Source organism: Marmota marmota, unplaced genomic scaffold (genome assembly GCF_001458135.2).
Source record: "Marmota marmota marmota unplaced genomic scaffold, marMar, whole genome shotgun sequence".
Classification (NCBI taxonomy): domain Eukaryota; kingdom Metazoa; phylum Chordata; class Mammalia; order Rodentia; family Sciuridae; genus Marmota; species Marmota marmota.
The window spans coordinates 2,628,144-2,651,457 of record NW_026000081.1 but is presented as its reverse complement, the minus strand read 5'-3'; the positions used below and the strand labels follow the sequence as shown (position 1 = coordinate 2,651,457).

The 23,314-nt window shown below is 48.5% G+C and overlaps 1 long non-coding RNA gene across 1 annotated transcript; it reads left to right on the top strand.

Moving 5' to 3' along the window:
- Positions 1 to 6,849: 6,849 nt before the first annotated feature.
- LOC125620339 lies at positions 6,850 to 8,166 on the top strand. Its single transcript, XR_007351939.1, has 2 exons — positions 6,850 to 7,351; positions 7,598 to 8,166. It is a non-coding gene; the product is annotated as an uncharacterized LOC125620339 (long non-coding RNA).
- The last annotated feature ends 15,148 nt before the right edge of the window (positions 8,167 to 23,314 follow it).

Below are 23,314 nucleotides of genomic sequence, written 5' to 3'. Positions count from 1 at the left end.
TTAGAGCAGGACAGAAGGTGACAAACAGGGCACTTTCAGGGAACTGGCTGTCACCAGGCACCTGCCTAAAGCAGTTTGAGTGTGCAGTTTTCCTGGGAAGATACACCATTCTGTTGCTCTGTGTCCTCACCGAAGACTCCTGGCATAATCCCAGGTGCTTCCACCAGGCAGGTAGTAGTGCAAAATAGTTGCCCCTTAATCTGTTAAATTAAAGGAAGTTCTGATCTTTGCTGGCCTCTGTGCTGACCTCTGATGCTAGCAGCATGATGCAGCCACAGACCCTCCCTTCCTGCCCACCTCCCGTCTCCTCTTTCTCCTCTCCATCTCTCCATCCTCTCATCCTACTCCTACCGCTACCTTTTGCTTTCTCTCTGGCCAGGCCCTGTGCTGCAGTGTTTGTGTGTCATTGCTGAAGCAGGTAATGGAGAGCCATCATGTTCTTTTTTCCCATTTTACAGGTGTGAGAACCAAGGTCCAGGGAGACAGAGTGGGCTGTCAAAGTCATGCAGTTATGAAGTCAAGAGATAAGCTCATCCTGTCTTTTAGCCGCAGGTCCAAGAATGTTCACTGCTCACCAGCCCCAAGCACCCCGTGATGCGTTACACAGGAAATCGCTGCATGTTGCAATGCTTCCTAGAAAGGGGTCAGTGTTTCCATGGGCCAACCCTAGTGGCCTTTGACCACTGTGTGGCACTCAGGGGAGGTAGAGCTGTAGGGACTCTATCCTTTTTTCCTCCTCCATTGGGTAGGGGTAAGGGGCATGTATCAAGTAGAGCATTTATGGCTGTAGATTTGGATTATTCTGCCACTGGGTAACCTTAAGCCAACTACTTAACCTTCCGCAGTGCATTTTCTTCTCTGTAAATTGAGGGCAAGATGAGTACCTGCCTATTTTGTAAGTTTGTTACAAGGAATGCTTAAGATCAAACAGGTAATGGTCATCAAGAGGGTATGGGGGGCACTCAATAGATGCCAGCAGCTGCTATGGCCCCAGCCATAAAAAGATAGTCATTTTCACACGGTCATCACCATCTGATTCTGCAATTGGGCAGAAGGCTGGTATCAATTACAGGACAACCATAGTCCCCAGTGGCCACTGGCCTGTGTCGTGAGGCTCCTCTTATGACAGATAGATCCCAGGATCCTGAAATCCTTAATTTTTCAGAAGCTGCCCTGGAAGAACGGAGAAGCGGCTTTGTGGGTCTCCGCGCCTGTCTAAACACATGTGCTTCCAACTGGCTCGCCTGGCTGGAATTCCCCCTGCGCAGCCCAGGCCAGCTCCCCAGCGCCCCATCCATCCTCTCTAATCATACCAGCTCCCACCCTGGGCCAGGCCTGAGGGGTCTCCAGGGCTGCCTGCTTCTCCCTATTTACCAGTTCCACTCCTGGGAGTAGGAAAGAGCTGGCCAACGCCAGGCCCCCTCTTGTCTATGTTTGAAAGTTGAAAGATCAGACCCATTCACTCCAAAGGGTCTCAAAACCCCAGCCTGGAGGACAGCTTCTCGAGGAGGCAGAGGGTGGAGCTGAAGGCTGAGTTGGAGGGTCATCAATTCGCAGCCCTGCCATTTGGCACCAGCCCCAGTGTGGCGGCTCCAGTTATCCCGGGGCCAGGATGCTTTTTCTGTCGAGTCATCCTTTCTTGCCCAGAGGGATCCTGGCCCAAAGCCACATTCTGGTGGGGTCTGAATGCCACAGAGAACGGAAGCTTCCTTTCTCACCAACCCCAGCTCCGGGCCCTGCAGACTGGCTGGTCTCTCAGCAGCCTCTGCCGGCAGCAAGGTTTGCCTCCAGCTCTGTGTCCCGCAGACCTGGCTCTCTGTGGACCCTGAGCCCCTGGGGAGCTCCTGGAAGGAAGTTTGAGATGCCAGTGTTCCTAGAGGAGAGAATGGCCTAAGAGGAGGGGGCCAGAGGAAATGGAGGAACTGCTTAAAATTCCTGCCTGCCCACAGTCAGTGGGGGCCAGCAGCCCCATGGGGAAGAAGTCTACTGATGGAGACGCCTGGGGCAGGGGCCAGATCTGAGCCTTGGAGGCCTCAGTGCTTTCCCCCACTCATCAACTCTCTCATTCCCTTACTATGTGAACTGCCAGTGTCCCCATATCAGCAAGCTAGCCATACCTTCTGCACGTCACATGTTTCAGGAATATGTCTGTACATCAGCACTGCCCTGCAGCAGGGGATGAGGCCGATGGGGCCAGTCCCAGATCCCCGCCTCCACTCCTGCTTGCATCCCAGACTACCTACATTCGGGTCTTGGCTCCCCACTTCCAGCTATGTGACCTTGAGCAAGTTACTTTACCTCTCTCAGTCTCCATCACTTCATCTATAAAATAGAGCAAGCTAATACCTACCTCATAGGGATGACAGAGAGGCAAGTGAGTTAATATATGTAAACATTAAGGACAACTCCCAGGCACAGAGAGCTGGTGGTGGGGTGCAGGGAGGACTAACTCTGTGCCTTAGTTTTGGCTATTTTCCAGTGGGAATGCTTTTCTCTTCCTTTTCAGGAACCTGTTACGCCCAAACTCTCAGAAGTTTCCAGAAGATAGGACTACCAGGAGTAGGCCCAAGGTCAGATCACTGCCCTGAAGTGGGTGAAGGAATGGGGCTCAGGGAGGACCTCGGGGTTGAGAGTGAAACTCAGGTCTCCTGACTGGAAGTAGCACAGTCCCTGCCCCACCCTGTGGTGCTGGTCCCCAGAGACAATCAGACATGCCGAGGCCATTAGCGGGGCCTCAAGAGCTTTCCAGGCTAGCACTCAGAGCATGGGCCTTCCAGGCCCTCAGCCGCCTCTCAGAGCCAGATGGGACCCCCACAGCCTCGGGACAGGGGGCGCTGGCAAAGTCCCGAGGAAGCCCAGCAGGAAGACTCAGCCCAGGAAACTCTGAGCAACGCTGGCAGACCACAGGCCCCTGGGCTTCCTGCATGCTCCACACAGGCTGCCCATCAACGTCAACGGGCTTGTGAAACTCGGCCGGGTGGGCAGTGGGAACCCAAAGGCCTCCAGGGGTCACTGGCTGTGGTTGTCCTGTTCCCCTGCAGCCCTGGAGAAGGTGGCTTTCTAGACTGCTGTCGGCACTGTAATGAGATCCAGCTGCTGCAGGGGACAGGCACCTGATGGAGGCCTGACCATCCCCTCAGACCTCGGGCTCCTCCGGCAGGCATGTATCTCCTAGGTTCCCCACAGACATAGCAGTGGGATCTCTGGTTGAAGGACTTTGGAGGGTAAGACATGAGGGTTATTATCAGCCTGGTTCTTAGCTTAGCTGTGGGACTTTGGAAAAGGCAGTGAGCCTCTGTATGCCTCAGTTTTCTCATCTTTAAAATGGTGACAAAGGCACCTACCTTGTTGTGAAGATTAAATACGATAATGTATATGGGAGGTTTGGTAAGGACCTGGCACCTAGTAAGCTCTGAGCAGTTGTCTTAGCAACCATGACGACAGCCAACAGAAATCTGAGGTGTAAATACCACTGCATTTCTTTGATTTTGTAATTTTAATTAAAACTATCCAGATTCAACCTATTACAGATGATCCTTAATTTACAATGGTTCAACTTATGATTTTTAGACTTTCCAATGTGCAAAAGCAATACATATTCAGTAGAAACGACATCTTGAATTTTGAATTTGGATCTTTTCCCATGCTAGGGATATCTGGTATAATGATCTCCCATGATCCTGGGCAGCAGCAGCTCCCAGCCATCCACTGGATCAGGAGGGAAACAATGGATTCTCCGCAGTGTGCTCTGTTGCTAAACCGTGATGCTCAGGAGGCCCGATGTATTAAATGCATTTTCGACTTCCGATGGTTTTAATTTATGATGGGTTTATTGGAATATAATCCCACAGAAAGTCAAAGAACATCTGTATAATTAAAAGAATAAACCTTCTTCTTGAAGATTCCTCTCCCTTTGATTGCCCCAGAACCCCAACATCTTGTGACTCAAAAAGAGGGGGACTGAAGGCTCACTTTTCACACATCGGCCAGGAGAACTGGAACACTGATCAGTTCCCACTGAGGAATGCCATGTGTCAGAGGAGGAAGCTGTTCCTGCACCAACTTGCACACAACGCAGGCCACAGGGACCTTCCAGAGGGAGGACTCCAAGGATGGCCAAGGGTGACTGAGGGTTGCCGTCTGCTGAGTGCTCTGCAGGGTCACAGCCCACACTCACAGCTTGTTCATGCACATCTGTGGCCATCTCTCCAGCATCGAGTCCACCTTCAGACTGAATCGGAGCTTCAGTCCCCCTTCCTCAGGATCTAGGCTGGTTTGGGGGCTACTTCTCCTTTTCAAACCCCCAAACACAAATAGCTGTATTCTTCCTCTGCATCTTAAAGTCCCCAGAAAGCCACACACATCTGCCATCACAGACCCCACCCTCAATGGGGTCAGCCTCAGTGCCGATTCACCTGCCCAAGGACTACCAAGGAAATTCTGGCCTAGAACAGACAACAAAGTGGTCTCCAGTGGGGTGACCTGCCATGTTTGTTTTTTTTCCTTCTCAGTAATTGGACTGTAGCAGGAAGACACAGCAGAGGCCAGGCTCTGCAGTGGGGGCCTCTGCCTTTTCTCTTACACTCCAGGAGCCCCAGATGTGAGCTCCCAAACACAGGGCAGAGAGGGTCACAGTTCTGTGAGAGTGCGGATCCGTACAAGTCCGTGGGGAGGGGGGGACTGGAGGAGCAGAGGAAAGAGGATGCATTTAAGCTGTCCCAAGAGGGAGGGACAGCTGTTAGAGAAGAGGCATTTAGGGCTGCTGAAGAATACAGGAGTTGTCTCTGAGAGGACCCGGAACCTTGCCAGACTCTGCAGGTACCTACTGGGACTTGGAGACATAAAGGCAGAGCTCAGTGGAGGCATAGCCCCAGCAGGGGTTATGTGGGAGATGGTCCCCAAGGGTATTCAGAGACAACCATCTGCAACATCCCTCTGTGAGGGGACCCCTGGGCATGATCCAAACAAAACCAAATGCAAGCACATCGCCCTTAACAGTGAACAGAGCCTAGGATTCTGCCTCCAGAGGCTTCTCTAACACACTGTGCCCATTTTAGTGCCCTGTGCCAACATGTGTGCCCATAGGGGTCTCTGGGAGCAATAGGTTCAGGAGCAACCACCAGGGCTCCACTGCATTTAACCATGGACCCCAATAGCCTGGTCCAGATCCCAGTTCTGCTGCTACAGGCTGTGTGACAAGATGCCTTCTCTGAGTCTCCCCAACAGTTGGGCCTTAAGGAGCTGTTACTGAGGATTAAATGGGAAGATACAAAATCCTTAACACAAAGCCTCGTACATGGCAAGTAGGGTCCTGGTGGCCTCATCTGCACTGTGCTGATACAGGTGTGCTGAGGAACCAGGTGCAGGTGACAGAGACCTCTGCCAGTCTCATGCCTTTCCAAGAACCTAGCTGGCATCTCTCCCTCCCCCAGCCAGGCTCCAGGCCGAGTTGGAGGAGGCTGTCTCTAGCCAGGGACTGTAGGAGGTTTCTCACCGTGGCAGGGAAATTGCTGGGTTGGAGGTGTGGGCAGCCACAGTGACTGTCTCTCTGCAGGACGGATGCGGCTTTGCTGACAGAGAGTCTGCGGCCTGGACATGCCAGTGGTGCAGGTCTGAGGTCAGCATGGGGGAGCCAGGCCCTCCACGGCCTCACCACTCCCGGCAGGGCCCCACCAGGGCATGGCATCTGCTTCCAATCAGCTGTCCCTCAGCCCAGGGATGGGGTGAGGGCCTAGACCTCCCCCCAGGCCTGACTTCTCAACATGCAAAATGGAGGCAGAAGGTAAAGAATGCACTGAGAAGCTGCAGGGACCAGGTCAAAGAGCAAAGTGCTAGAGAGAAAGGTCTGTTGTGGTCAAGCCACTTCAACCAAGTTCCTCAACAGCTCCCTTTTGCAAGTCCATACCCAATCCCAAATCCCTGTGTGTTAAATGCTTGGTCCCCAGGGGGCTGCTAGTGGGAGGTGGTGGAAGCTTTAAGAAGTGGGGTCTAGTGGGAGAGGTCTTTGGGTCACTGGGGACATGCCCTTGAAGGGGATTGTGCAACCCTGGCAATCTTCTTACTTTTTTTTATTTTTGCTCCCTGGATTATGATGAGGTAAGCAGTTTCACTCCACTACACACTCCCACCATGATATACTGCCTTACCACAGACAATCCCAAAGCAATTAGGCCAACCGATCATAGGCTGCAATCTCCAAAAGGGAACTAAAATAAACCTTTCCACTTTACAAGGTGATTTTCTCAGGAATTTTGTTATAGTGACTACACAGCTCCAGTCAGACCCTCAGCCTCCCCTAGTTCCTGCTGCCCCATTACAACCCTTTGCCTTGTTCCCCTGCCCAGTGATTGGCACTCATACCCTGGGACCTTCTTCCCTGCTCTGTACAGGTGACCCTCATCCTTCAGCTTAAATCCCACTTCCTCAGGAAAGCCTCAGGACCCCACGTTTGTTCCAGTCTGTTTTTTAATAGTGGTATTTTTAATAGATGGTATTTAACCATCTGTCTCTGTCCCCAGACTGTAAGCTCTGTGCAGGCGGGAGCTGTGTCTGTCTTCCTTAGGACTGAACCTTAGAATCCAGGGCAGGGCTAGCCACAGAGTTCACACTCAAGAAATCTTGGTGGAATGAAAGAAAAATTCATGCTTCATAATTTTTTAGCATTTTTCTTCTGTTAATCTTCAATTGTTTGATTTCCACTAGTTCCCTCTGGAATAGTCAATGTTTATAACCATTTTACAGGCCCAGAGTCAAGGTCACAGATGAGTTAATGGACCCTGCCTGGTTCCAAATCGTTGCACATTCACTGCCTCAGGCTCTTCATCTAGGAGGAAGAGAAGGAGGGTTACACTGGAGAGGAGAGTCAGAGGCCAGAGAGGCTGGATGAGGCCAGAGGAGGGTGAGGTGGCTGCATGGCTTGCTCTAGCAGCCAGGTCCCTCACAATCATTTTTTCGAGCACTAGCCATCCTGGAGAAAGCCCAGGCAGATGTCATGGGGATGTGCCCCAGCAGTTCCCCAACTCTCATATCCCATTCAAGAAATGGACACACACCAAAATGAAGAAGAAGAAAGTGGAAGAAGGGGAATGGTCACCTCCTCTACCACCTCAGACTGGGGCCCTCAGCCCAAATTGAATGGCCCTCATCCACGATGGATGCCCCTCGACTGTGATGGAAATGAGCTTTGCAGTCAACCAACCTGGGGCCAAACCCAAGTGCTGCTGACAGTTCTGCAAGCCTGGACTGACTGGTTGGTTATTCCACTCTGAGAACCTCAGTCTCATCTGGAAAATGGGACAATAAGGGGCTGAATTTGATAGACTGTGGTGAGACTTCCATGAGGCTGTGAAGGGTAAGTGCCTAATGCTACATTCTCGAGGCCCCAGCAGGCTCATGGGGACCAGCCTTTGGGCATTGAACGGCTTTTTGTGGTGGACAGGGCTCATTCCCTCCTACCTGGGAGAACCTCAAGGACAGGAACCCTTATACCTCCCAGTGCTTTGGGACTAGCCCAGGCCCGAGTTGGATGCTCAGCTAGATGCACAAATATGCAAGTGTTTGCTCCGATCCAGAGTAAAACTCTGCTAATTTCCTGCAGATGACAAGACCTGGAAAGCTGAAAAAGGAAGTTCCTCTCCTGGAGGACGAGTGCTCAGATGCAGAGCTGAGTAGGAGCAGTCAACTCCAAAAGAGGAGAGGAAGGGATGTGACCAGAGGGGACAAAGTCTGCAGGAGAGGATGTGCAGGGTTCCAGGCGCCCTGCAGAGAACAGATTTCTCTTGGGATGTGAAGTGTGGCGTCAGACAGAGAAAGGACCGGATGCCAGGAAGGATCAACAGAATTAGCTGGAACTTGGCCTAGAGGTGGGGACAATCAGGATAAGCCTCCCATAATAGCACCTGGCTTGCACACAGAACATGCTCCATAACTACTTATTAAATCAATGGATCAAGAAGAATGAGATTTTCCTACTAGATTCTTAACTGATCTTGCTGCCTCTTTGGACTCTGGCATCCCGTACAGCCATCCCCAGAATGCTAACACAGGGGTCAAACTCTGACACAGTCATTCTTGCTTGGGACCCGTGGGCACCTCTCTTCCTACAAGAGGCAGAGGTCACATGCTAGTGGCCAGATGGGGATTATAGACCTTTTCTGTTTGGCCTGAGCCTGTGTGTTTTGTTTTGTGGAATTTGTGGAATCTACATTTCAAAATGACAGTGCCACATGAAAACCCAGATTTCCAACTTCTCTGAAAGAGTTAGTTGGGTGACATGGCTCTCTGTGTCTGCCCTCCCACCTGGGATAACGGCTGGAACTGAGAGGACAACACTTGCCCTCCCTAGAGCAATGTCTTCCTAGGTGGGGTCTTCATGACCCCCTCCCAGCCCAGCCCCTGCCCACAGGCCAAAGTCCAAATTCCTCAGTTATGCCCTGAGTATTTGGTGATATGACCTTTGGGATGAGCATCTCCATCTTGTCTGTCCTCTCTGTCCTTGTCTCCAATGTTCTGGCTACTCAGGGCCACATCTAGCACACTGCCTGTGTTCTGTCACAGTTGTGAGTGCTTGTACACATGGGATTATGGCCTGGGGTGACTGTCCCTGCCACAGGGCCTTCACAGATATCCATCTGGTCTTTGGAGGAGGCACAAGCCCTCCTTGAAGTGGGGCTTCCTGCTGCCTACCCAAGCAGAGTAAGCAGCCCTCTGGCCCCCACAGCTTGCCAAATGCCATCACCCTGAACTCTGCACTGTGAGCCACGGGGCTGGGAGGGGCAGAGGCCAGCACAATCACATATCCTTCTTGCTTTATCTCTGGTACCCAGCACAGGGCTGGTCTCTAGACCTACGTACGGTATTGTCTCCTGGCCTCGCTCAATATATCCCTTGAAGGAATCAATGAACTAGAAATCCTTGATTTCATAGATGACAGAGGCATAAAATAGCACCCAAACTGCACCCAAAAATTTAGAAGACTTTATTTTATGTAGGTAAAGCCATAGCTGGTCACATCTAACCCCAACACATACTCACCCTGTCCTGAAAGATGGAAGGCAGACCCTGCCTCAATCAGTCCAGATCTAGAAAAAGGAGAAAATGGGACAAATGTTATTTTGAGTCTCTCTCTCTCTCTCTCTCTCTCTCTCTCTCTCTCTCTCTCTCCTCTCTCTCTCTCTCTCTCACACACACACACAACACACACACAGTGACACTGAGCATCTCCTCTCTCACCCCCAGTTGGAGTCTGGGTGTCCTGAGTTCTTGGCCTACGGCTCCTTGAATCCAGTCTGCTAAATTGATCATGGGACAGCCCAGGCCACAGCTAGTGATAGAGATCATCCTCAGACTTTGGGACTGAAAAAGGCTTCAAGACCTGAGCATTTTCTAGGAAGGAGAAGATCAGCCTAGAGCCCTATCCAGGCGGCCTGGCGGAATCCTTCTTGAGAAGGAAGAAGAGCCACCAGGAGAGGGAGAACACAGGGACTCAATCACACTCCTCTAGGGCCCTATGCAAAGCACTCACATTCCTGCTGTGACTCATTCCTCACAACAAACAGGGCAGGGGGGGCATGGCCAGGTCCCTATTTACAGATGTGGGACCAACCCTTGAAGTCAGCTCCTGTGTGACAGGGCCTGACTTGTCCTTCATCTGCTTGGCTCCAATGCCACATTCTTTATCACCATGTTCCAAATGTTAGACTGGGGTCCCCTCGTCTGGCTGCGGTGGGGACTAGGATGAAGGGAATGGAAGCTAACACACCGTGGAAGCTGCCTTGTGCTCAGGAATGCCCTTCAAATTCACTGTCAAGGTAGAGTGGTATATTTAGTGAGACCATTTTACTGCAAGAGCAGAGGTGTTTCTTTCTCACTCCCTTCCCAGAGGGGTTCATGAAGCCAATGAGATAACGTTTAATGAGAGTTGGAGCCTGGCACTGTCTATATGTTATCTCGCTAGCCATGCTTTAAGGGAAAGGCTCAGGCATCACAGGGTGAGTCCCTTGCTGCCCAGGCATGTTTCTAGGGCACAGACCCAGGTGATTCTGTTTGGGCTCCCAAACTTGGGTCTGCTCAGGTGGGTGTTCTATGTCCCAAGGCAGAGAATGGGGCCTAACTCTGATGCCCACATGCCAGCCCTGGGGGATATTAATGGGAAGAGACAAGGGAGTATTTTCTTCCCTAGAGCCCAAGAGCTCATTGCCCACCCTGCAGAGGTGGGCAACTGGGGTGAGCTGAAGAGATACCTGGCAACCACACTGGAAAGCTAGGGCTCCAGTGGAGTCATCTTGGAGTTCTTTTGACTTCCTCCGACTCTACCTCCTGCTGCCAACCCCATTAATCACCTTCCCTGCCAAACTCTGGAATGTGGCAGTCAATTAAAAGTCAGCCCTCGGTTAAACAAACAAACCAACCTGGAAGCTTCTAAGTCAGCTGCAGAGGCTTGGGCTGGTCAAGGATCATAGGCAGATTTCTGGCTTCCCTTCCTCTGCTCTTCCCCGACTCCTACAACTGTGAGCTCAGCACCCCCACTCTAAAACTAGGAGGAAAGTGCCACATTAGTGACCATTTTCCTTTCAGGCCCATATTTGGTGTCCAGCACCCTGCTCTCTCATGTAAGGTTCTACAAACCATCCCGGCCCATCTTTACCAGAGGACCTTTCTCACTCTCTGCAACACAGAACATAGCCCTGGGGAAATTTCCCCCAAGGAAGTAGAGAAGCTAAGGATGGGCAGGAGGGTTGGGGGCCAGCTGGGAGATTCTCAAGATGAGCCTCTTCCTGCCCCTTCCCACCTCCCTCTCTTCCTCAGCTCCCAGGGGTCAGCACAGATAAAGTCCCACTGGGCCTGGCCTGGGGCAGGTTCAGTCCAGCCTCAGCAACCTTCTGAGGGACCCACACCCATATGTGCCTATAAACAAAGGGGAAAATATGTAAACACTCAGCCCACTCACGAGAACAGAAGAATCCACAGCTGGACAGAGTGGTGCGTGCAGGTGCAGACCACACTGCTGGTTCTAGTGAACTGGGTCGGCCAAAGGAGACCTAGCTGAAGGATCCAAATCCAAGGCTGTGGCTCCCACTGTTGGGCCCCAGACTTCAAGGGCTCCTCAAGCCACTTAAAATATCTCAGAAAGCCAATGACTATCCTTCAGTTAAACATGGTGGGGTTTCTGGGATTAATAAAAATTCCAGGGCTTTGCTTTTGGCTGGAATTATATCAACTCAACACAGAAACATTGACCATCTTGTGCTGATAAACATTTTGAGGATCAGTATACATGGGTCAGATAGGGAAAATGGAAGAACATGTAATAACTTAACAACTGCTGCTTACAAAATCTTTCTAAACATGGACTTTGTAATGAAGGAAATAATAAGATGAATCTTAGATGCTGGTTTCCTTAATATACAATTCCTACAAATCTGAATAGAGAAAGATTAGTCTTCCCCCAAATGGTCAAAGGCCAACAACATGGGGTTCATACACACACACACACACACACACACACACACACACACACATACTCAGGAGAAAAAGAAGCTCAAATAGCCAACAAATACATTACTCCTTCCTTATCTGTGGTTTGGCTTTCCGAGGTTTCAGTTACCTGCGGTCCACCGCAGTAGTAAATGGGAAATTCCAGAAGTAAGCAATACCTAAGTTGAAAATTGTATGCTGTTCTGAGTAGTGTGATGAAATCTTACACCACCCAACTATCCTGCCTGGGATATGAATCATCCGTTTGTCCAGCGTATCCATGCTTTATATCCTATCTGCCCACTAGTTACTTAGCACCCATCTCGGTCATCAGATCAATTGTTGTGATACCACAGAGCTTGTGTTGAAGTGACCTTTACTTTGCATAATAATGGCCCCAAAATACAAGGGTGGCAATGATGCAATTTGGGTATGCCAAAGAGTAGTTTCCTTCAAGTGAAAAGGTAAAAATTCTCAATAAGGAAAGAAAAAAAAAATCATATGCTAAGGTTGCTAAATCAATGGCAAGAACAAATCTATCTGTGAAATTGTGATCAAGGAAAAGTAATCCATGTTAGTTTTGCTGTCACACCTCAAATTGCAAAAGTTGCATCCACAGTGCAATGTAAGTTTTGGTGGAAAAGGCATTAAATTTGTGTGTGTGTGTGTGTGTGTGTGTACATAGAAGTCTGGGGCTCAACAATGGGAGCTACAGCCTTAAATTTCATCTATCTATCTATCTATCTATCTATATACATACATACAGACAGACAGACATACAGACAGACATATTGGGTTCAATATAACCCTCAGTTTCAGGCATCCACTGAAGGTCTTTGAAAGTATCTCTTAAGGATAAGGAGACAAATATGCTCAGCCTCACTCTTTTTTGGGGGGTGGGTGGGGGTATATCAGGGATTGAACCCAGGGACACATAACCACATTTTTTAATGTATTTTATTTAGAGACAGGGTCTTATTAAATTGCTTAGGGTCTCATTAAATTGCTGAGGCTGGCTTTGATCTCCCAATCCTTCAGTCTCCCAAGCTGCTGGGATTACGGGCATGCACCACTGTGCCCACTTCAGCCTGACTTTTAAGGCATTTAAGTATTTAAAATTATATATAATTTTCATCCATCCAATTAGTAAAGATTTAAAAGTTTGATGATACCAGTATTCTTAATGGGCATTCTCAAATACTATTACTGGAACCATAAATTGTTAGAGTTATTGGAAGGTAATTTGGGAGCAAATATTCAAATTTTAAACACAAACATTACCAATCAGGTGGCAAGTAATCTACAAGTACAATTGTTCATCTCAGCATTGTTTTCAATGGCAAGACTATAAACAGCCTAAATATTTCTGAAAACAAACTGGTTACATCTTTACAATGAACTTGCAGTAATTAAGAATAAAAGGTAGATCTATCAGTACTGGCATAAAAAAGTGTCCAAGACCTGATATTAAATGAAATAAAAAAGAGCTGGACACAGTGGCACATGCCTGTAATCCCAGCAACTTGGGAGGCTGAGGCAGGAGGATCGAAAGTTCAAAGCCAGCCTCAACAACTTAAAGAGGCTCTAAGCAACTTAGCAAGATCCTGTCTTAAAATAAAAAAATAAAAATAGGTTGGGAATGTGGTTCAGTGGCCAAGCACCCCTGAATTCAATCTCTGGTCTCCCCTTCCCACACACACACAAAAGAAACAAGGAGAAAAAAAGCAAGTTGTAAAACTCGATGTTTATGGTATGGCTATAAGTGTGTGTGTGTGTGTGTGTGTGTGTGTGTGTGAGAGAGAGAGAGAGAGAGAGAGAGAGAGTGAGTGAGTTTGCAGTGTTGGGGATTGACCCCAGCATCTCATGCACGCTGGTCAAGTGCTGTACCACTGAGCTACCTCCCCAACCCTGTATATGTATTTTGAAGAGCATATAATAACCTGTAGCTTGTCTATACAGAGATACATTACTTATGGATAAATAATAAATTGTTAAGAGGAGTTCCCTGTGGAATGGGATGAAACAAATGGAAAGGGTGGGTACAACACTTTTAATTTTCAATACACTTCTTTGTTATATATTATTTCCCATAATTATTTATTTTTTTAATCCTAATTTTTTACATATGACAGCAGAATGCATTACAGTTCATATTACACATACAGAGCACAGTATTTCATATCTGGTTGTACACAAAGTATATTCACACCATTCATGTCTTCGTACATGTACTTAGGGTAATGATGTCTGTCCATCTCATTCCACCATCTTTTCTACCCCCTTGCCCCCTCCCTTCCCCTGCCTTCCCTTTGCACTATCTATAGTTCATCTAATCCTCCCATGCTCCCCCTCCCAACCCCACTCTGAATCAGCCTTTATTTCCCATAATTTCAAAATTAGTTCTTTAAAGGGTCCCTGGCAAGGAAAAGCTGAGTGTCCCCAATTTAGGAGGACTAGACAATTCATGAGAAAGGGTCTTCTATGGTATGAATGCTTGAATCCCCCAAAATTCACAAGTTAAAATCCTGATTCCAAGGTGACAGTATTAAGAGTTGGGGTCTTTGTGAGTGATTACATTCCTTACAAAAGAAACCGCAGAGAAAATTGTTCCCTTCTACCATGTGAGGACACAACCAGAAGGTGCCGTTTATGAACCGGAGAGCAGGCCCTCACCAGACACTGACTTTGCCAGGACCTTGATTGTGGACTTCCTAGCCTCCAGGAATGTGAGAAGTAAGTTTCTGTTGTTTATAAACTTTAACCTATATAGCTTTTTTTTTTTTTTTAAATAGTAGCCTGAACCGTCTAAAACAGAAAATTAGTATTAGGAGTGAGGTACCATGTAAAAATACCTAAAATGTGGCTTTGGAATTCTCTTAACCTGACAATATGGGGCTAGAGTTGTGGCTCAGTGGTAGAGTGCTTGCCTAGCATGCTCAAGGCTCTGGGTTCAAGCACCACATAAATGTAAAATAAAGATATTGTGTTCACCTAAAACTTAGGAATAAATATTTTTTAAAAATCCTGACAGTAGAATGCAAGAAGAGAGAAATGATTGAAAGATGAAATTTCAACCAGAATTTTAAAATTTGGGAAGTTCTCAGCCACCCTATATTGAAAGGAATGAGAAAGTGTGTTTGGGAAAGCTATGATTTGATTTGGAGATGAATATGGATAGACCATCTCAAAGGAAGCCAGATGCTATTCATCCAGGCAAATGAAAGAAAGTTGCTGAAAGCCTCTTGGAGATTATTTGGGCTGCCCCTTCCATTGGTAGGCCCAGAGGCCAAGGGCCTGAGGTGGAGGGCAGAGGGCAGAACAATTTCAAGTCTCCACTCCCCACATTCCTTGGCTATGCCAGGTATGGCTGCAGTGGCCCTGGTGTAGCATAGGCCATGGAGGCCTCCTCTGAAGGGCCCAGGTGGTATACCTTGAAAGCCAGATGAGGTGCCATCCCCACCAGCATGCTGAACACACCAGCTATGGGGTCATGGATACCGCCACCTAGATTTTGAAGATCAGAGCCATCAGGAGTCTCAGTTGTGTGACTCAGACAAAAAGCCACCATGATGGTGAGGCCACCAAAGACAGTCACCACCAAGGCAATGTCTCCTGAGGTTCTTGGGCTAAGGTCACCCCCAAGATCTCAGATGTGAGACACCAACAGGCAATTCCAGACTGGGAGAATCACAGTCACCCAGAGCCACAGTCAACCCCTCTTCCAATGTGTCCAGGGACAGAGCCTTGGGTCAAAGAAGATTGTCTCAAATCTTAAGATTTAATGTTGTTTAAACTGTTGAGTTTCAGTCTTACCTGTAACCTGTTGTCCTTTCTTCTTGCCCATTGCTCCCTTTTGGGATGGCAATGTCTATCCCGTGCCCGTCACAGAATTGTCTTTTGGAAGCACCGGACTAGTTTGATTTCACAGGCACGTACCTGGAGAGCAACTGGTCTAGGGGATACACAGTACCTTGAGTCTCACCTGTATATTAGATTTTGGACTTAGACTTTAAAGTTGATGCTGAGACAAGTTAAGATGTTTAAAGTTATTGAGTGAAATGGATGCATTTTGCATGTGAGAATGACATGAATTTGGAAATGCCAGGGACAGAAAGAATGTTTGCAATGCCCCAAATATGCTAAAATCCTAACCCCCAAGGTGGTGGTATTAGGAGATGGGATTTTTGTGAGGTGATTTATGCCCTTGTAAAACAGATCACCACTCTTGTAAAAGAGACCCAAAGAGCTAGATCATCCCTTCCACCCTTTGAGGACTGATAGAGGGCACCATCTTTGAACCAGAGAGCAGGCCCTTACCCAATGCCAATCTGCTGGCACCTTCCCAGTCTCCACAACAGTGAGAAATAAATTTCTCTTGTTTGCAGGTCATCCAGTCTATGGTATTTTGTTAGGGCAGCCTGAACAGACTTAGACAGGGATCACTGAAAGGTATGGAGATGACCCTACAGAGCCCAGAAGGTACTGTGCAGAGGAGAGGAGCCCTGGAGAAGCAGCCTGTCTTTCATTTGGTAGAGGAAGCCCATGTAGGGAGGTCTGTCCTCTCAGCAGCTCTGTCCCACCCAGACAGACAAGATGAGCCAGCCTTTAAATGCCACCACATGCCTTGCAGGGACAGGCTGCTTGCCTTGAGGGTCTGGTGCAGCCCCTCCTCCTTTTGCTCTACCTCAGGGCTCCTCCTCTCTCCCTCTGACCCAGGCTCCACAAAATCTCTGACCCATAAAAATGGAATTTGCACAAGAACTTTTCTAAAAACAAAAAGAAAAAGTGAAAAGGCAGCCTGATAGGTGGCTGTTTGAGAACAGGTTTCTGACCAGAAGATCTTCACAACCTGGCCGGAGATGCTAAAGTCAAGGGCCAAGGGCCAAGGGTGAGGTCCTCTAGGAAAGAGGGACTTTTTCTGTTCTTTGTGCCACCCTCTCCCATACACCTCTGAACTCCGGTCCTATAGAGGCAGGTAGGGCCACATGGATCAGGACTGGAATGTCAGCTCCAGCATTCCTTACCGGGGCTGTCACTTTACCTCTCTAACCCTCTGACTCTTCGTCTATAAAGTAGGGATCATAGCATCCTAAGGGTGGATGTGAGAATTAGAAATAACTACTGTTGCACAAAGCTGGCCATATAGCAAGTGGTCATTAAGCAGCATGCACAGGGGTATCTGTTCATCAATATTCTCACCTCCAGGCCTTTGCTCCTGTTGGGGTGCCCTTCCATCTCCATCTGGTAAAAATCCCACTCAAGTTTCAGGGTTTTCAAGCAAGGTTTCTTTGCTCCAGTCTCACCTCCTTTCTCAAATCTTCTGCAGCCCTGCCCAGCAGCAGCACTCTGTTCTCCTCAGGGCTTCCATGACACTGCGTACCTAGCTCCTTCCGCCCTTACCAAATGAGTCACAGAGCTGTTTACTCTGTGGATGGGGTGGCGGTGGGGGTCCTGGGCGGGATGCCACCTCGGTTGGATGCACTTGCATCTTTGTGTCTCCATCTTTAGCCCAGAGGCCGCTGGATAAATGTTTGTCAAATGCCCCATGTGCACATGTTCCTATCACCCCTTCCCTGTCCTCAGGGAAGGAAGTGAGTAAGGAGTACAGTTTCTCCCCAGCTGCATTCCTGGATTTGGTTTGATTCCAAAGAAGCCATCATGTCCCTAGAGGCCCAATTCAGACACCTCACAATATGGAGTGTTCTCCTACTGGGAAGGAGGGATTACGAAAACTAAAGGCAAAGAGGCACAGCTGGGAAATTGGGCCACTGGTGGGGAGCAAATGCCCAGGAAGGTCACCCGACCTCCCTTCATTGGCCATAAACTGGCTGACCTCCAGCTGTGTGCAGCTGGCCTGTTTCCTCTGTGCCTGGGGGAGCCTCTCCACTCCCAGAAGGGTTGCCCCACTCCAGTCCTCTCCCAGGACTCTGAATCCTAAACTAGACGGGTTCTGGGCTGAGGGAATGTGAGTTCATCCTGCCCCCTGCTGGTCACTTTGGGGAATGGCCCCTTAGCTGGCCAGGCCGGGAGTGTTTCAGAAAACCAATACCATCCCAGGACCAGCACCATGTCCTGGGGATCCTCTGGTTCAAACCCAAACCTCATGGTCTGGCAAAGCCCTCCAGAATATGACTCCAATATCTCTTTCCTACCACCCTCTTGCAGAAACCCAGCTCCAGGTAAGGCAGCTGTTCTCTGTCTCTGGATTCACTGGCTTGGAGTGACCGGACCTCCCGTCTTTACGGAGGCTACCCCTTCTGCCACCAATGCCCTTGCCTTTCTTGTTTTGAGACCCAGCTTGTTCCTCTCTGACTGCCCCTGCTCTGGATTCTCATTCCACCATGGTCTCAACTAGATCAAAGGGTGGCCATTTTGGAACATGCACAAACTCAGGGTTCAGAGGAGGGCCCTGCATACAGTTGGTACATAAGCAGTGCTGGGTGCAAAAGAAGATCACATCCCACTCGTGTTTCCATTCCTCCCATCTGCCCTTGGATAGTGCCCTTGGGAAAACTGGCAGGATCCCTTGGGGAGGGAGATGGGATGGTCTCTGATCACCTCCAGGCCTCCTGCCCTCCCAATTCTAGTGTCCAGGAGTCACTGAGCTGTCAAGGAGCAGCAAGAACAGGTGGAGAGTCCAGTGACATGCAGTCAGATATGGGAGAATTTTGTGTCCAAGGACACTGACTTCCATTCAGAGCAGGGTTCTGGGCCACTCCTCTTCCCTGGTCACTGCTCTCCAAATTCCCTTTCTTCCTTTCTTCACTCAGAGATCACCCATTAGGTGCCAGGCCCTGACCTGACTGTGAGTATCACACAGAAATGATGCTGTCCTCAAGGTAACTCACTGTCTAGTAGAAGACAAAATTAAGATATTCACTAACATCCTAACATTAAGGTTTGGGACAGAAGAGGTGTGCTGCTTCGTATCACAACCCCCTGATCCAGCTGAGGAGGCTTCCCTGAGATGATCAAGGTGCAATGGAAAGAGGAAACAGGCATTAGCCAGGCAAAGAAGGGTGGGGCCAAAGGCATACAAGGTGTCAGGGGGGACGGCCACACACACCTGCCAGGAGTTTCAGTTAATCTTTGCCACTGGGTTTTGGGGTGGAAAGGGTGTGAACTGACATGCGGGCAGAGGCAGATCTCAAGTGCTATGGGCAAAATGAAGGTGTTTGATATATAAATATAATTTTTAAGCCATGGGAACAACTGAAGGATTTATAAGCAGAAGAGTGACATGCTTAGACCAGAATTTTAGAAAGTTCTTTTGGGCAGGATGTAGAAGAATCAAAAGGAAGAATCTCCCAAAGAGAAGATGAAAGGGAGGCTCTAGAGGCTGTGGTGGAATAAGGGGAGAGGATTATTACATTAAGGCAAAAACAACGGGGAGGTAAAGCTGTGAGAAGTTTCTGGAGTTTTAAGGAAGACAAATATAGATGTGGGGAGTGGATGGTGGGACCATGGAATGAGAGTCATAGGTGGGGTGCTGCGGAGATGGTGGCCCCATTTTTGGAGCATGGTGAGCTTGAAATGTCTGGGTACACTGACCCAAGGTGACCAAGAGATGCAGAAAGGGATCCAGAGAGATGGGGACTGGAGCCATTGGCCAACATACCTTCAACTCACAGTGTGTGGCTGAAGCACCCTGCCCAGGGACAATAAGGAAGAAGGAGATTTTTGAAAAGGAGGACCCATTGTTTTTAGAGGTTCTGTGACTCATCACTGAGGGAACAAGGAGATAAGAACAAACACAAGGCAGTGAGGCTAGTGTGAAGGTATTCACATCAGATGACATGAGCTCATATCCCATTTTACCTAGATCCAGGACCATTGATTTACATCTCCAAGCCTCAGTTTCCCCATTCATGGAATGGACTTAAAAGACCTACTTTGTGATATTGTTGAAAGTAAAAGACATGACAAATGAATGTCAGTAGAGGGGGCAGAGAGAGAAGAGGGGAGGGGAGGGGAGGGGAGGGGGGATAGTAGAGGATAGGAAAGGCAGCAGAACACAACAGACACTAGTATGGCAATATGTAAATCAATGGATGTGTAACTGATGTGATTCTGCAATCTGTATACGGGGTAAAAATGGGAGCTCATAACCCACTTGAATCAAAGTGTGAAATATGATATATCAAGAACTATGTAATGTTTTGAACAGCCAACAATAAAAAATTTAAAAAAAAAAGTAAAAGACATGATACCTATTAAGCACAACGCACAGCTCCTTTCAGAGAGATGTTCAATAAATGAGAGCTACTACCATGAATAGCAAATAGAGAGAAGTTACAAAGTTTCCAGAATCTTCCAGGTCTGGTAGTACTCCCCATTGGAAGCCCCCTTGGGCCTCTACCCACCAATTTCATCACCAACTAGAGGAGCAAATCCAGTCAGGATCTGGATGTCTCTGCAGCCTAAGTCTCTTCAGCTTCCCTGAGCAGCACATGTTGGGAGACCCCAGCTCTGCAGGAGACTCCAGACCTCTGCCTTCTCAGGGGTGGTACTCTCTATGTGGTCCTCACAACTCAGCCCTCCTGACCTCTGCCTTACCCTCAGGACCTTCCCTTGGAATCCAGCTCACCAGATGAAGTAAGGCCGTGCCCTGGCAATATCTCCCCTGTGATGCTGGCTCCTGCCACTCCAAGGTGCAGTTCCAGAGAAGTGGGGTGGGATGTGTTCCCCAAAGGATTTGGGGGAGTCAGGAAACCCATTAGAACTGACTTGCTCAGCTCCCTGCTGTGGGGGGAGCACCACAATCCATGGCCCACACAGGAAAATTTCAAGGAGGCCATTCTGTGAAGTGACTGGCCTTGACCTCATTTTACATATCTGTAGAATACCAGGCTGGGACCAAATCTCTTCTGTGGTCCCTCTCACCCTGACAATCGACAATTTCACGCATTCTCGCCTTTCCTGACTGCAGTTCACCTATTGTACAGCAGAGGGAGTCTGCACCTCTGCAGACAGCCTGGAGCCAGAGTCCTGCAGCTGACCAAGGGTCAGGAAATCTTAATAAATCACCACTATGCTGGGAGTATGACCTGTTTAGTGCAGAGTTTGGTCAGGGTATACAATCAATAAATAATAGCTGTGGTTGTCTCTATTCCACAGATGAGGCAATTGGCGTTCCAAGAGTTCATTGGAACCAAGGCACTGTGGTTCTGATGATGCCCTGGGGATTCTTGGGAAGGCACAGTGCCATCTCTAAATATCTGAAGGGCTCACCTTCAAAGAGCAGCAGAGGGTGGATTTCCAGGAATTTAGGCCTAAGCCCAGCCTAATGAACACTGCTTTGCTTGCTCTCTCTCTCTCTCTCTCTCTCCCTCCCTCCCTCCCTCCCTTTCTTTCTGTTTTGTTTTTTGATACTGGAAATTGAACCCAGAGGCACTTAACCACTGAGCTACATCCCCAGCCCTTTTAAAATATTTTATTTAGAGACAGGGTCTCCCTGAGTTCCTTAGGGCCTTGCTAAGTTGCTGAGGCTGCCTTTGAACTCGCGATCCTCCAGCCTCAGCCTCCTGAGCTGTTGGGATTACAGGTATGTGCCACCATGTCTGACAGGAGCACTGTTCTAATGGACAGAGCTTAAAGGTTGGGACGGAGCCTGCATTGGCTGGCTATGAGTACCGTGTATGAGAGAAACTTTCAGGAGTCAGGAATTAAGAGGTGGTTGGTCTCTGTGAAGGTCCCCTCCATCCCAAGGAAGCCACATTCAGCGAGGACTGTGCCAAGCAGAGTGGGTGCCTGTCTTGAGTCACAGAGGCTGTGCCCCTTCTTCTGAGACCTTGTCTCCATCCAGGACCTCTTAGCTGACCACTCTTAGAGCTGGAGAGGTCTGGAATTTTCTCCAGAGGCCTCTGGATCCATCTACAGACCCAGGGGCAGCCACCAGCTGCTGCACACTCCTATGAAGGGCTTGTTCTAGAATCCTGGGGAGGCCTTGCAGGACAGGATCTTTGGTAACCCAAGTTCTGGGCTCTGTTCACAGTGCTGTGGCTCCAGCCTGATGGGGAGAGCAGCAGAGTCACAGGTCATGCTCATCAGGCTCATCCTAGGAACTCTACGAGGCCATCTGCCAATGTCTGTATGTAAGTGAGCATTCTAGGCACAAAGGCCAGTAAGGTTCAGAGTCGGGGAGGCCCCAGCTTCCAGCCCCATCTGCTGACCAATTGCAGAGCATTCACAAGCCCAAGCACCCCCAGGGAGGTATACCCAGGCAGCTGTGTGAGGAACACAGGAGGCAGCCAAAGGGACATCCTCTCAGATCAAAGCTGGTCAGGCTGTAGCTTGGCACTGGTCACCTCTGGAGACACACTAAAAGCAGAATACTGCATGGTGGAGCTCTGGGAAAATTATAAAAATTTTGATTCTGAGACTCTTTCTTGAATCCCCTAAATCAGACTGTCGGTGTGTGGAGTCTATAGGTTTTTACATTTCATGAAGCCTTCCAGGGATTTTTGTGGTGCCAAGCATTTGGGAAGCCAAAATGGCAGCCATAATGGAAGCTTTCAGGGGTGTCCTGCAGGCAGCTTAAGGAGCTGAGGACAGCCTGCCTGCCGAGGAGGTGATGTGGAGGGTGAGGTGGGATCTGTTCTGGGTGGCTCACCAGGAGAGCAGGCAGCAGCAGGAAGGACTTATAGGGCCAGCTTTGGAGACAGATTTATCCACCTCCCCACTCCCCCACACCCCAACTCCAGACAGGGGTTGTCTTGTGTAAATTTTGCAGTCAGCATCATCCCTTTTGACAAACAATGAACCTCACACTCAAAAAACTCAGGTTCCAAGACTCACAGCTATGAGCCAGAAACAGGGTTCAAATAGAGTATTTCTAACATTGAGCCTCTTCCTCTGTACCATGAAGAGTGTCCCACGTGACTTCATTCATTGCCATAGTAAGGATCTCCTGGTCACCAAGAGTGCCGCAACCCCCTCATCTTTCTCCAAGCCATAGCAGTTAATTAGAGGGAGACTGGTTGTAGGGGAGCAAAAGATGGGGGATGAAGAAAAACACACACAGTCACACATAGAGAGAAAGCCCTGTGGGTGATCCAAGCCCTGATGAGGCTTGACTGACACCAAGCCAGCTCAGCACATTTATTATATAGGTTTCATCAAGAGGTTATTTGTTAAAAAAGGAGGGAACACTTCCAAACTCATTTTTATGAGGCTAGTGGCACCCTGATACCAAAACCAGACAAAGACACACCAAGGAAAGGAAACTCAGACCAATATCTTGATGAACACAGACACAAAAATTCTCAATAAAATTCTGGCAAATTGCATACAAAAACATATTTAAAAGATAGTGTACCACAGTCAGGTGGGGTTCATCCCAGGGATGCAAGTTTGGTTCAACATATGGAAATCAATAAATGTAATTCATTACATCAATAGACTTAAAGATAAGAATCATATGATCATCTCAATATGTGCAGAAAAAAAGCATCTGACAAAATATAGCACCCTTCATGTTCAAAACACTAGAAAAACTAGGAATAGCAGGAACATATTTCAACATTGTAAAAGCTATATATGTTAAGCCCAAGGCCAGCATCATTCTAAATGGAGAAAAAAAAATGAAAGCATTCCCTCTAAAAACTGAAACAAGACAAGGATGCCCTCTTTCACCACTTCTTTTTTTTAATATTTTTTAGTTGTAGATGGACACAGTATCTTTATTTTATTTATTTATTTTTATGTGGTGCTGAGGATAGAACCCAGTGCCTCACACTTGCTAGGCAAGCGATCTGCCACTAAGCCATAACCCCAGCCCTCCCCACTTCTATTCAACATCATCTTTGAAACTCTAGCCAGAGCAATTAGAAGAAAAAAA